This window comes from Carya illinoinensis, chromosome 2 (assembly GCF_018687715.1).
Source record: "Carya illinoinensis cultivar Pawnee chromosome 2, C.illinoinensisPawnee_v1, whole genome shotgun sequence".
Taxonomy (NCBI): Eukaryota; Viridiplantae; Streptophyta; class Magnoliopsida; order Fagales; family Juglandaceae; genus Carya; species Carya illinoinensis.
This window is the reverse complement of record NC_056753.1, coordinates 34,023,390-34,038,495: the sequence shown is the minus strand read 5'-3', so window position 1 is coordinate 34,038,495 and position 15,106 is coordinate 34,023,390. Positions and strand designations below refer to the sequence as shown.

The 15,106-nt window shown below is 30.4% G+C and overlaps 1 non-coding gene across 1 annotated transcript; it reads right to left on the bottom strand.

Moving 5' to 3' along the window:
• Positions 1-1,167: 1,167 nt before the first annotated feature.
• TRNAL-AAG lies at positions 1,168-1,248 on the bottom strand. Its single transcript has one exon. It is a non-coding gene; the product is annotated as a tRNA-Leu (tRNA).
• Between the last annotated feature and the right edge of the window lie 13,858 nt (positions 1,249-15,106).

Below are 15,106 nucleotides of genomic sequence, written 5' to 3'. Positions count from 1 at the left end.
ATATATATATTAATGTTACGTATAGTTATGAAATATATACTCGTCGTATATTTTTTTAAAAAAATTATAATATATTTTTAAAATATTAATTTTTTTTGTAAATTTTATATTTATTTATTTATTTCAAAATAAATATGTAACATTTATATAATATGATTATAAATATTATTTATCATATATATATATATTTTTTAAAATTTTGTTTTATTTTAAACGAATTTTAAAAAATAATAATAATAATAAAGCTATGAAAAACTTGATAGGCACAATTTGACCAGATACAAGGCCCCTACCCTACGCCGCCATCAAAATATCACATCAATACCCAGCAGGAACCCATTAAGAGGAGCCTTTTGGGCTTGGACAGAAAGAAAAACCATAAGTAAAAACTATCAAAATATCACATCAATATTAATTTTTTTTATGTAAATTTTATATTTATTTATTTATTTTAAAATAAATATGTAACATTTATATAATATGATTATAAATATCATTTTATATATATATATATATATATATATATTATTTTCAAATTTTTTTATGTTTTAAACATTTTTTTTTTTTGAAAAAAATAATAAAGCTATGAAAAACTTGATAGGCACAATTTGACCAGATACAAGGCCCTACCCTACGCCGCCATCAAAATATCACATCAATACTCAGCAGGAACCCATTAAGAGGAGCCTTTTGGGCTTGGACAGAAAGAAAAACCATAAGTAATGCTTTTGTACATCCACCCTAAGCCTGACTTACCAGTTAATCAAATGCTACAATATTGTTAACCAAATCGAGAGTGAAATTTTGTGTGTACATTGAGAGGCAAAGCACTCACAAAGAAAAAAATTATTTATTATTATTATTATTTTCATTTTCTAATTATTTTATAATTTATTATTTAATAATAAATTTATAAATTAAATATAATAAATAGTCTCTAATCATCTAATATCACGTCACGAAATGATGAATAGTATTATTCAAACACAAAAATACGTATAAAATAGATTATATTTTATGGAATGAAATGAATAGACAATTTCTTTTGCAATCTTTACAGAGAAGAACAACTTAGAAATTGAAAAGCTATACCAAACACGCTTGCGGAGTTTTAACTCTCTAGGAAGAACACCAAACAAAGGAAAAAAGACAAAATTTAAAGACTTTTGTTGAGAGTGGGATTTGAACCCACGCCCTTTCGGACCAGAACCTTAATCTGGCGCCTTAGACCAACTCGGCCATCTCAACGTTGGATGCTAACCGTATTTGTCTTTTTTATTTAATTAACAAACAAACACACGTTTGCCAAACAATTCTGCAACGCTTCTTTTTCTGCGAATCTTGATCCAGTAAGTTCCGGACGGCGGTTCCTTCTATGGTAAATCTGTAGCCATTTACGTACGTAAGATGAGTTGGTTTTTGAGGCCCATTCACGTTAATTTGTTTTAGAGGCCCATATTAACGAATCTAATCACTTATCTGCAAGTAAGATGAGTTGGTTTCTACGCTTGTAATTTTTTTTATAATTATTTTATAACTCATTTTTAAATATAATTATGTCATTTTATTACCTCCAATTTTTTACAAATAATTTCAGTTTTACATGATTTTCTTATAATATAAGAGAGAGTTTATTTTTTTTCTTCCATATTTCTATGGAGGCTTTATTTATTTTTTGATATAAGGAGGTGGAGGTTTCGAACTCAAGTTTTTCATTTGAAAAATCGGATCATATGTCGTTAAGCTATTAAACTCTTAGTTAGATAAGTTTAATCTAGTGCTTAATTGCATGAGATTATTTAATATTTTGAAATTTTGTATTAGTCGAAGGAAAATGAACAATAATTTGAAATTTTCGGACTGAATCTACTTCTTTCTACGAGCGTTGGAACTTGAGAACCATAGTTGGTTTAGTCAACATGTGTACTGGATTTTCCGCCATGGCAATTTTCTTCACTGTGATGTCACCTTGTGTCATAATCTCCCGAAGAAAATGATATATGACATCAATGTCTTTGGTCCTCTCATGATACATTCGATTTTTGATCAAATGTATTGCGTGCTGGCTATCACAAAAGACTGTAGTTACATCCTCTTGCAACCCCGAGTCACTGACCAAACTTCTCAACCAAATTACTTCTTTCATTACCTCTACTGTTGTCATATACTCTGCCTTTGTGGTAGACAAAGCAACTGTCGACTGTAATGTCGTCAGTACTCAAACAATATTTTTAAATAGAATAGAATGAAGAATCAAAATCAGAAATATACAATAAATTTAATTATTGATATTATATCCATTATTTAATAAAATATTTGATATTATGTACAGCAAAGATAATCATTTGGAAAACGACAATGTGAATATAATTCAGTACATCACATATCTGCAATCACCATCTTTGGGGTTTGCAATCATAAGCGTGCACACCCCCCATGAGGAGCAAAAACGCAAGTCGTTCTCACATCACATGAAATCCTTCTGATGATCACGACAAATTCAGCTGGGTTAAAAGTTAGAAAAACGTAAAGAAAATTCTATAGACTATATCATTATATTTTTTATAATCTCATTATATAAGATGTAATATATTTATTATTATTAGATGATCATTTATTAAATAATTCTTTAATATTTAATAATAATAAACATGTCATATTTTATATAATAAGATAAAAAAGAGATAAAAATATAGTATATATAGTATTTCTTAAAACATAAATAACATTGACACCTTACCAACTGAAAAGGATAAATAAAAAAAACACGAAAATATAACGTGAAAAATAGTAGTAGTTATGACTTCGTTGACGGTGCAATTAATTTCAAAGCAGAAGCAACAATAATGGCGGTGTGGTACTTTTGGTTGCTTAAGACTTAAGAGCTCGGTTTACTTTCTTGTTGAGCCACGAATTTGAATGCAATTACAAGATGTCATACTCATGGTCAGACAGAAACTGCTCGGAAGATAATAGACAACATTTTATTATAAAAATGAGATAATAGTTCTATATGAAGGTTTTTTCACACCACATTATTAATTTATGTAATATAATTTAATTAATTAATTTTTTAAATTAAATTATATCAGATGAATATTAATTATATGGTAAAAAGCCTTTCAAATATCCATCATTTTGTGTGGTAGGGTCGGGATGTTTTAATATTTTCGGTACCCAGCACTAATTAGAGCTGGTACGTAGCTAGCTGGGCCGTGTTAGTGCCGGTGGAGGATCATATAGATAAGTCAAATTACAAATTAAGCGCTTGCTTGCTTAAGTAGTCGGAAGTTAATCATTACGTTGTATTTAAAGTGGCGTGATCATGCACAGATGAACTCACTCACAAGCTAGTGCATTACTACTCGTGTCGGGTTTGTTCTCCCAATGGTACGACTCGGTGGAAAAAAAAATTTAAAGAGATTAGTTTTCATCCACTAGCTACTTGGAAATTATCCGATATCCATGGTTTTAGGCCTGGGTTTGGACGTTGAATTGAGTTTGAGATGAGTTAAATTTTTTATTAATAATAATGAATTAAGATAATAAAATGAATTTTATAAGATTTATTTAAAATAAATTTAAATATATTTATAAAAAATTAAAAATATATATAGATTCCATTAATGATTGAATAATTAATTTATTAAATCTTTCAGTATTAAATAACAAATATCAAACATAAATTCTCTTAATACATATAAAAAATAATTTCTAATCACTATTTTTTGTATGCAAATTTTTTCTTACTTGAAATTTCTAAAAAAAATTATTTTAATTTTAACCAAGACATGGAGAAAGTAATAATATTTTAATAATTACAAAACGTTCGGGAAAGAAAGAGAAGGAGAGATAGATGTTTCTGTTATCACTAAATACAAGAAAGAGAGAGAGAGAGAGGAAATTAAGAATGAAGTTTGTTAGTGACATGTTCCATCATGAAATAGTGTAAGCTTGGCTGAGGATTGTGTGTCTAATACGAGTTTATATGTTTAGATATTAGGATATTAAACCTAAAATAGAACTCAAATAAGATGAGGTAAACTCATTCAAGGATCCAAACGAAATTCTTGCTTTTATTCATCACGATCAATTGTGATGAATCTTAAATTTCATACAAATTACATGCATGGCTCTCTATCTAGCTACCAACATATCACAGTGTCAAATCGAGTTGTTGAATCTTAAATTTGGTCGACATATAGAAATTAATTAGGTAATGCGATTGGCATGCAGGGTTCCTAAAGATTGATCAATTATATATATATATTAGTGATAAGAGATATGTCGAATATTGACATAAAGATCTTAGATAATTAATGTTGCTAGAAAACATTAATGCGATAACTTTACGAGACACTTGGATTGTTCACCAATATTGATCATGCATGCACACTACAAGAAAATTAGAAAATTATTACTACTTATTTCCTGCGAAATTGAGAAATTGAGAAAACATGGACAAGAACAATCATTTTTTTAGTAAGCTCATAATTAATTACCTTAAAGCATGCAAGAGATCACACATGCATTAGAATTGCCGGATCATCTCAATTATGCTTAGATCATTTTCCTTTTGATTATTATAATTTCAAGAAGGATTAGATCTATGGACGTACAACCAAATCATCAAAATATCTCATGTACTTATAATAATTAATTAGAAGCTATGATCATCATCAATTGTACCAACGGGCCGTCTATTCGTTCATCATGAATTAATGGTTCTATTCATTTGTCATTAGTGATGGTAATTTATAATAAAATTACGAAATATCAAGCTCTTTCTTAAAAAAAGAAACCATGTGATGATGATCATATATAGCATTTCGATCCCTGGCCTTTTAATCAAATGTAGAACTCTCGGACAAAAAAGTAAGTAAAAATAGGCAAATTAAGAACATCCCAGATCACTAATTAAAGCAAAGTACATACTTCTCTTTGATCATCTAGATCATGATCAGGATGTCTGATGGTAGCTAGCTCTGTCAATGATCATATTAATTATGATCATCTAGTTTAATTTACGAAGGACAGCCTTCTTAAGGTTCGGGAGCACCATCTATCGATCGAGCGGTGCGGTACGGTACTTTGATGTTGTAAACTATTTTGAGAAAACAAAAAAAAAAACAAAAATGATGACTGCCAACACAAATTTCCTTCCCTTAGAACTCACTGGAATTCGAATTCACACATATACATGATGCTGATATACATGGAAATAGAAACACAAAAGGTAGAACAAGCTGCTTATAAATATCCCATAATAACTCCTCATATAATTCTATCCATCTGCATGTTTGCACATGAAACCTGTGATGATCGATCAGAGTTTCTAGTTTCTGTTTGACCTATAAGAAGAGAGAGACAAGTGGTGGAGGAGGAGGAACTTTCTTTCTATCCTCAAGCTTGAGAAAAAGACTGCAGAATCACGATTCACACATAGTAAATACGTACTAATTACAACCAAATTAACTACCTTAAAAACTTCCTAGGCTTTGAAGGAGTAATTCTAATAACAAGTCCGGGGAAGACATCATCTGGGTCATGAATATGAGGGTTCTGCTCAACTATAAAGGGGTCACCGCACTTATCACTGATGGTGTGAAGCGTTTCGCCCTCTCCGACCACGTAAATTTCGTCGCAGGGTCGTTCCAAGAGCTGGGTGCCCTTCACAGCCTCGTACACGTGAGTGGTGTCCCTAAAAGTGCTTAGCAGTATAAGCGCTACCAGAACAAAGGCACAGTACCAGGAGGCTGCATCCGCTGCATGAGATATTGATGCCGTGAGGAGTACATGATGAGGCCGTGTCTTTGATTGCAGCTTGGAAGCCATGATGACCAGGAACGAAAAGAGAGTGATGATGATGATCAAATTAATTAAGCAGAAAAGGAATACGAGAGATCAGAGAAGGAAGTTGGTGTTTGTAGTTGATAATAAAGAAAGGCAGTTGTGTTGAGCAGGGGGCATGGGAGGTGTGAGAGTCAAGTTTGGCGGTTTTTTATGGGGGGGGGAGGGAGTTGGGGAGCTGTAGAAAATGGGACACGATGGCGTTACGTGAATCACCCTCTTTTTCTTCCTCAAAACTACCCGAAAAGGACCTTTTTTTTTTTTTTTTTTTTTAAATTAAGTTCATTGGCTTTGCCTTATCCAGAACATGTTGATACTTGCAAATTCCTCGTCCGTTGGGATAATTAAGGTGGCTTAAAGCTTAATACAGCCAACCAACCGTACGTCCAATTGGCAATTGCCACCGCCTTTGTTTACCAAGTTGCCATCACAGGCGACAATTATATAAGTTGGTCGCATTACAAATGATGAGTCACAAGACTCGTGTATAGATATTCTCGGCTAATTAAATTGTCTGGTACAATATTAAATGTTAATGTTGGACATATATATATATTTATATTAATAAAATTTTAAAAAAATTCTTAAAAGATTATTTAAGACATCCCGATGTATGTATGTAGAAAACTGCTAAGATCCTGCTAGGGATTCCGTTGCCCATCCCGCTACCTTTTTTTTTTTTTTTAAAGTTTTTTTTTTACTTAATAATTAAGAAATTATTGTTTAATAATATATTAAATTTTTTTCTTTTTTAAAAGATATTTTAAAGTATTAGAAAAATGATGTAAAAATATATATATACACTAGAGAGATTGGGTAACGGTGCATTCTATTAATGAGATTAATTGATTGCATCATTTTTTTAAATATAAAATAACTTTATTAATCAATCATATTAATAAATTACATAATAAATATTTAAAAGTGATATATTATTCTTTAATTTTACTTTCCTAGACTTTAAGGGAGACGTTTTGGAATAAAGATAAAAACAAATTGAGGCAAAATTGTCTTGGCATATATAAATATCATCTTATATTTTTCTTTTTTCTTTTTTTTTTAATAAAAATGAGTTACGAGGATTTACAAAATGGTATTGTGGGTTTAATTTCTTACTCTGTATGGGAGATAGATTTTTTAAATTGACATCCTCTAGTAAAATTAATAGCCAGATGCAGAAAGAAATAGAAATAATATTAAATATTTATATAAATTTAGAACGTTAACAATCTTATATGAATAGTGCTAAAAATTATAAATGTGACAAAGTGCATATATATTCCAATTCTATCTGTTGCCCAAATGACTAATACAAGAGGGGGGTGAATTGAATTGTATTAAAAAAATAACAATTATAAATCAAATATATAATATAAAATATAAACAAAATATGAATTGAAATAACAATAAATATAAAGAGTAAGAGTAAGAGAGAAGCAAACTCAGTATGTTAACGAGGTTCGGTCCCATTGTCTACGTCCTCGCCTCAAGCTACCCCTTGAGAATTCCTAAATTCATTATTCAACCTCCTTCAGGTGGAGATAGAAACCTATTACACATTTGAACAACACTGCTACAAAGGATCCGTGTAGAACACCCTCTACACTTGCAATCACCTTACACTTGGTGATTCAACTATTCTCCGTGTAGAATACTTTCTACACGCACAAGAGTTATACACACCATTTTTCTGATACAAGAGCTGATAGTGGGTAGGTTATCAGAAAACACTCCTCAATGAGTGAAATAAGAACAATACAGCGCAAACTATATCTCTCAAAATGAACAAGGATTAAGGCTCAATGCTTAGATAAGAGAGAATGAAAGCTTTGAATGAATGTTGTATGCTCTTAGTGTTATAAATGTAAAGCTCTCAAATAATCTATTTATAGGCATATGAGACTTCATATTCAAATTAAAAAAAATTCACATGTCAAAAACAACATCATTCACTTTTTCAAAAAATTCAAATAAAAAGTTATTCTTTTTCAATTGTCAAAGACAACATCATTCACTTTTTCAAAAAAATCAAACCTAATATTTTATTTTTGGCATATGACAAAAGGAACACACTTTCCTTTTCAAAAAATTCAAACCTAATCTTCTACTTTTTGCATATGACAAAAGGAGCACACTTTCCTTTTTAAAAAATTTTTCAAACAAAATCATCTACCTATTGTGTAAGTCTAAAAAAACATCAATTACTTTTGAAAATATTCAAATAAAATATGCACATGTGAAAGATGACAATCAATCATCTTTAATATTTTTAAAGTTCAACCCTTTAATCAAGGCATGCACATGTAAAAGATGACAATCAATCATCTTTAATATTTTCAAAGTTAATTTTTAAAAATATTCATGCACATGTAGAAAATATATTTTAATGCTTTATGATAAAATATTAATTTTGAACATTAATCCTAATTTCGAATTTTAAGAGATTTACAACATTACTCTATCACTTTAATGTGAACTTGTTTCCTTCTTGCCCATACTTGGTTCTTTGATGTGCTTGACTCCATTGTGTGGACAACTTGAGCTCGAAACTCTTTTATTCTTTGAATTCATTTGTTATCATCAAAATCCATGTGTAGATTTATAATCACATGAAACTTAAAACCTTGGGTTCAACAATCTCCCCATTTTTTATGATGACAAATACTTGATAGAACTTGAAACCTGTATTAATACTTAAGCTCCCCCTGAAAATATGACTTGGTGAGTTTTGGGACTCGCTACTCTTCCTCTATTGTTGCTTTTTCTCAGCGGCTACAAGCCAAAAATCACGAAGTTGAAAAGCTCAAAGAACAAATTGTTGTACTTCAACGAATTGTTCAAGAGTCTCACACAAGGGAATGAATCATTCGACAGAAGAATAAACAGTTGAAAATCTTTATTAGATTCTCCATTCCGCTTGCCGGTTCCTATAGATAAGAATGACATGATATTGTATGAAAAGAATGAGCATCTCAAACATGAGGCTAAGAATCTCAAGTTTATGTAAAAGTATTTAAAAAATCTATCTCTATTTTTATTGACTCTGGTCTATCTTTTAAGAGATATTTATAACATGCATCATACCTATTTCTCTTCTGATCATACATAATCTATCTTCTGGTAAAGGTTTTGTGAAAATATCTGCTAACTGATCGTGTGTGTTTGTGAACTCTAATATTATATCGCCTTTCTGCACATGATCTCGAAGAAAATGATACCTTATTTCAATATGCTTAATTCTAGAATGCTGTATTGGGTTCTTTGAAAGATTTATAGCACTTGTATTATCACATTTGATTGGAATATGATTATACATGAGTTTAAAATCTTCAAGTTGTTGCTTCATGTAGAGAACTTGAGCATAATAACTACCCGCAGCAACATATTCTGCCTCAGCAGTAGATAGTGCAACAGAATTTTGTTTTTTTACTAAACCAGGAAACTAGTACATGACCTAAGAAATGGCATGCTCCACTAATGTTTTTTCGATCTATTTTACAGCCAGCATAATCTGCATCTGTGTAGCTGATTAGATCGAAAGATGTGTGCTTAGGGTACCATAACTTTAGGTTAATTGTACCATTAAAATATCTAAGAATGCGCTTAACTGCAATTAAATGTGATTCTTTTGGAGATGATTGAAAGCGTGCACATAAGCACACACTAAACATAATATCTGGTCTACTGGCTGTTAAATATAATAAGCTACCAATCATACATCGATATATTTTCGAGTCAACTGGCTTACCGGATTCATCTTTATCAAGTTTAGTTGATGGGCTCATTGGTGTTCTAATTTCCTTAACATTTTCCATCCCAAACTTCTTCAGTAATTCCTTAATATATTTTGATTGATTGATGAATGTCCCACTTTTTGCTTGCTTAATTTGCAATCCGAGAAAGAATGTAAGTTCTCCCATCATACTCATCTCAAATTCTTCCTGCATAGTTTTAGCAAAAACTTGACATATATTTTCATTAGTAGCACCCAATATTATATCATCAAAATAAATTTGAATCAAAAGAATATCATCATTTTCATATTTAATGAAAAGAGTTGTGTCGATTTTTCCTCTTGAAAAACCTTTTTCAATCAAGAAACCACTAAGTCTCTCGTACCAAGCTCTAGAAGCTTGTTTAAGTCCATATAGTGCTTTTGTGAGTTTGAAAACATGATTTGGGGAAATATGATTTTCAAAACCTGGAGGTTGCTCAACATATACCTCTTCATTTATAAAACCATTTAAGAAAGCACTTTTAACATCCATTTGAAAAAGTTTGAAATCTTTATAACAAGCATATGCAAGTAGTATTCGAATAACTTCTAATCTTACGATTGGTGCATATGTCTCATCATAATCGATTCATTCTTTTTGATTAAAACCTTGAGCTACAAGTCGAGCCTTATTTCTAGTAATGACTCTGGACTCATCTTTCTTGTTTCTAAAAACCTATTTTGTTCCAATAATAGTATGATTTTTGGGTCTAGGAACAAGTGTCCAAACATCATTTCTTTCAAATTGATTCAATTCTTCTTGCATAGCTAGAATCCAAGATTCATCAAGAAATGCGTCATCAATATTTTTGGGTTTAATTTGAGATAGAAAAGCAGTATGATTGCAAATATTTCTAAGAGATTATCGAGTACTTACACCTCGTGAAGGTTTTCCCAAAATTTGTTCCACTGGATGATCTTTCACAAATTTTCACTGTTTGGTTGCATCTTGTATTAAATTTTGATGATCTTTCCTGATGGCTCCGTGTTGAACTTCCTCTATTGTTTTCTTTTTGTTGAGATTAAGATTTTCTGTGTTATTTATACCTCCTGTTTCTTCATCAATAGATTTCTTGGCGAGTGGATAATTAGATTCATCAAATACTATATGCATAGATTCTTGTACAGTCAAAGTCTTTTTATTGAATACTCTATAAGTTTTACTATTAGTAGAATACCCGATAAAGATACCTTCATCAGATTTTGCATCAAACTTGCCTAAATTATCCCTGTCATTCAAAATAAAATATTTACATCCAAATACATGAAAGTAACAAATGTTTGGCTTTTTCTCATTCCAAAGCTCATAGGGGGTTTTATCTAATTTCGACCTTAGCATAACTCTATTTATAACATAACATGCAGTACTTACCGCTTCAGCCCAAAAATACCTAGACAAGTTGTTCTCATTGAGTATTGTTCTTGCCATCTCTTGAAGAGATCTATTTTTCCTTTCTACTACCCCATTTTGTTGAGGAGTTTGAGGCGCAGAAAAATTATGCACAAAATCGTTTTTATCACAAAATGTTTCAATATTTTTATTAACAAACTCTTTTCCCCTATCACTTCGGATACTTGGAATAGTATAACCCTTTTCATTTTGAATTCTTTTGCATAACTTGGTAAAGGTATTATGTGCCTCATCTTTATGAGCAAAAAAGATGACCCAAGTATATCTAGAGAAATCATCAACAATAACAAATGCATAATATTTTCCTTCTAGACTTGCAACTCTATTTGGTCCAAAAAGATCTATGTGTATTAGTTGCAATGGTCTAGTAGTGGAAATATGTTTCTTAGTTTTAAAAGAAGTTTTTGTTTGTTTACCAAATTGACATGCATCACAAATTTTGTCTTTAAAAAAATTTGTTTTTGGTAAACCTCTCACAAGATCATTTTTTGAAAGTTTGAAAAAAAGTTCCATGTTGGCATGACCTAATCTTCTATATCATAACCAACTAGTTTCATTTTGACCTGAAAAACAAATAACACCTTATGAGGTAATTTCTTCAAAATCGATTGTATAAACATTATTGTTTTTAAAAGCAATAAAACAAATATTACAATCATGATCATTCAAAATAATGCACTTATCCATTTTGAAAGTAACTGTAAATCTTTTATTATATAATTGACTTATACTCAAAAGATTATGTTTTAGACCTTCAACAAGTAGAACATTTTCAATTATGAGAGAAGATTCATTACCAATTTTACCTATTCCCACGATCTTCCCTTTCGAGTTGTCTCCAAATGTCACATGTCCTTCTTCTTTAGATTTAAGATCAAAGAACTTAGTCTTGTCTCCCGTCATGTGTCTTGAACATCCACTATCTAAAAACTACTTGTTTTTGCTTGTGGATAATTTCATGCATACCTATAAAAACAGTTAAAATGATTTTTCTTGGTACCCAAGTTCTTTGGGTCCTTTATTTATTAGTATTAGAAGAAACAAGATTTTTAGGTACCCATATGGCCCTAACAGCCATTGTATGATTTCTTCTAATAGGACAAGTATGATAATTATGACTATTTCTATTATAGAAATTGCAAATAGCATGTGACATATATGAAGAACTTGAATGATTATAATAATATCTTTTTTTGACAAAATTATTTTTATGAAAAGAATTTTGATTATTGGATTTTGATATAGAAGGATTATCAAAGAAATTTTTATAAGATTTGTATTTTTGTTTTGGCATATGTCCCAAGCCTGCCTTGTCAAAAACACATCTTTGACTACCAAGAAGTTTTTCAAAATTTCTTTTTCCATTCGTAAAGTTTTCAACAATATTTTCTCTATCGATTTTCTTCTTATTCAATTCAAGATTTTCATATTTCAAAATGATATTTTCTTTTCTTAAAATATCAATTTCATTTGTTAAAAAAAAAAAATCTTTTTCAAAGCAGTATATTTGATACCCAATTTTTCAAATTTCTCATAAACCTCTTCTAAAACATTTTGCAATTCTTCATATGAAAGATCTTCAATATTATCATGATTTGTTACCTCAATGTCATCTTTAGCCATAAGACAAAGATTTGCTGATTCTCTATTGCTTGCTTCACTATCTGAGCTACTTAAATCATCATCCCATGTATATTTCATTGCTTTCTTGTCCTTGTTTCGATCTTTCTTTAGCAGAGGACAATCTGGCTTGATATGACCAGACTTATTACATTTATAACAAATTAAAGTGTCATTTTTACCTGAATCTTTCTTGGAAAACTTTTTGAATGATTTCCTAGGAGGAATTTTATTTTTCTTTAAGAACCTCTGAATTCTTCTTGTTATCATCGCAACTTCTTCATCTTTGTCTTCATTTTCCTCATCTTCATCACTTTCACTTTTATGAGGAACAACTTTAAGTGACAAGCTCTTCTTTGGCTTTCCTTCTTTTTCTCCTCTTTTCAATGTGTACTCATGGGTGATAAGTGATCCGATGAGTTCATTCACTTCGAGCTTCTTGAGGTCTCTAGCTTCAAGAATCACTGTCACTTTTGATTCCCAGCGTTTTGGTAGAGAGTTGAGAATTTTTCTTACTATCTCCACCTTGGAATAAACTTTGCCAAGAGCTGTCAAGCTGTTTATGATGTTAGTAAAACGAGTGTGCATACTAGAAATAGATTCATCATCATTTATCTTAAACATTTCATATTCATGAGTAAAAATATAAATTTTTGATTCCTTGACTTGCGAAGTTCCTTCATAAGTAATTTCCAAATTATCTCAAATTTCTTTTACCGTAGCACAAGTCATTATTCTATTAAATTCATTTCCATTGAGAGCATTAAATAATAAATTTATAACAGTTAAATTCAAAGTATAAAGTCTATCGTCTTCACGATCAAATTCTTCTTCTTCTTTTTTGACCTTTACTCCATCAACCACTTTTGTTGGAATATAAGGTCCATTTACAATACATTTACAGATTTCTCGACCTTAAGTCTGAAGGAATATTCTTATTCTAACTTTCCAGAATGAGTAATTATCTCCACAAAAGAGTGGAGGCTGACTGCTAGATTGACCTTCACCAAATGAAACTGAAATGTTAGCCATAAGATCTTAACTCAAAAGATAGTTAATCTTATAATAGAGCTCTTAGCTCTGATACCAATTGTTGCCCAGATGACTAACACAAGATGGGGGGTGAATTGAGTTGTATTAAAAAAATAACAATTATAAATCAAATATATAATATAAAATATAAACAAAATATGAAATAATAATAAATATAAAGAGTAAGAGTAAGAGAGAAACAAACTTAGTATGTTAACGAGGTTCGGCCCCACTGTCTACGTCCTCGCCTCAAGCTACCCCTTGAGGATTCCCAAATTCACTATTCAACCTCTTTCAGGTGGAGATAGAAACCTATTACACATTTGAACAACACCGCTATAAAGGATCCGTGTAGAACACCCTCTACACTTGCAATCAGCTTACACGAGGTTATTCAACTATTCCTCGTGTAGAATACTTTCTACACGTACAAGGGTTATACACACCATTTTTCTGATACAAGAGCTGATAGTGGGTAGGTTATCAGAAAACACTCCTCAATGAGTGAAATAAGAACAATACAGTTCAAACTATATCTCTCAAAATGAACAAGGATTAAGGCTCAATGCTTAGAGAAGAGAGAATGAAAACTTTGAATGAATGTTGTATGCTCTTGTTGTTATAAATGTGAAGCTCTCAAATAATCTATTTATAGGCATATGAGACTTCATATTCAAATTAAAAAAAATTTAAATGTCAAAAACAACATCATTCACTTTTTCAAAAAATTCAAATAAAAGGTTTTTCTTTTTCAATTGTCAAAAGACAACATCATTCACTTTTTCAAAAAAATCAAACCTAATATTTTATTTTTGGCATATGACAAAAGGAGCACACTTTCATTTTCAAAAAATTCAAACCTAATCTTTTACTTTTTGCATATGACAAAAGGAGCACACTTTCCTTTCCAAAAATTTTTTCAAACAAAATCATCTACCTTTTGTATAAGTCTAAAAAAACATCAATCATTTTTAAAAATATTCAAATAAAACATGCACATGTGAAAGATGACAATCAATTATCTTTAATATTTTAAAGTTCAACCCTTTAATCAAGGTATGCACATGTAAAATATGACAATCAATCATCTTTAATATTTTTAAAGTTAATTTTCAAAAATATTTATGCACATGTGGAAAATATATTTTAATGCTTTATGATAAAATATTAATTTTGAACATTAATCCTAATTTCGAGTTTTAAGAGATTTACAACATTACTCTATGACTTTAATGTGAACTTATTTCCTTCTTGCTAATGCTTGGTTCTTTGATGTGCTTGACTCCATTATGTGGACAACTTGAGTTTGAAACTCCTTTATTCTTTGAATTCATTTGTTATTATCAAAATCTATGTGTAGATTTATAATCACATGAAACTTAAAACCTTGAGTTCAACACTATCCTTCATTTATAGAA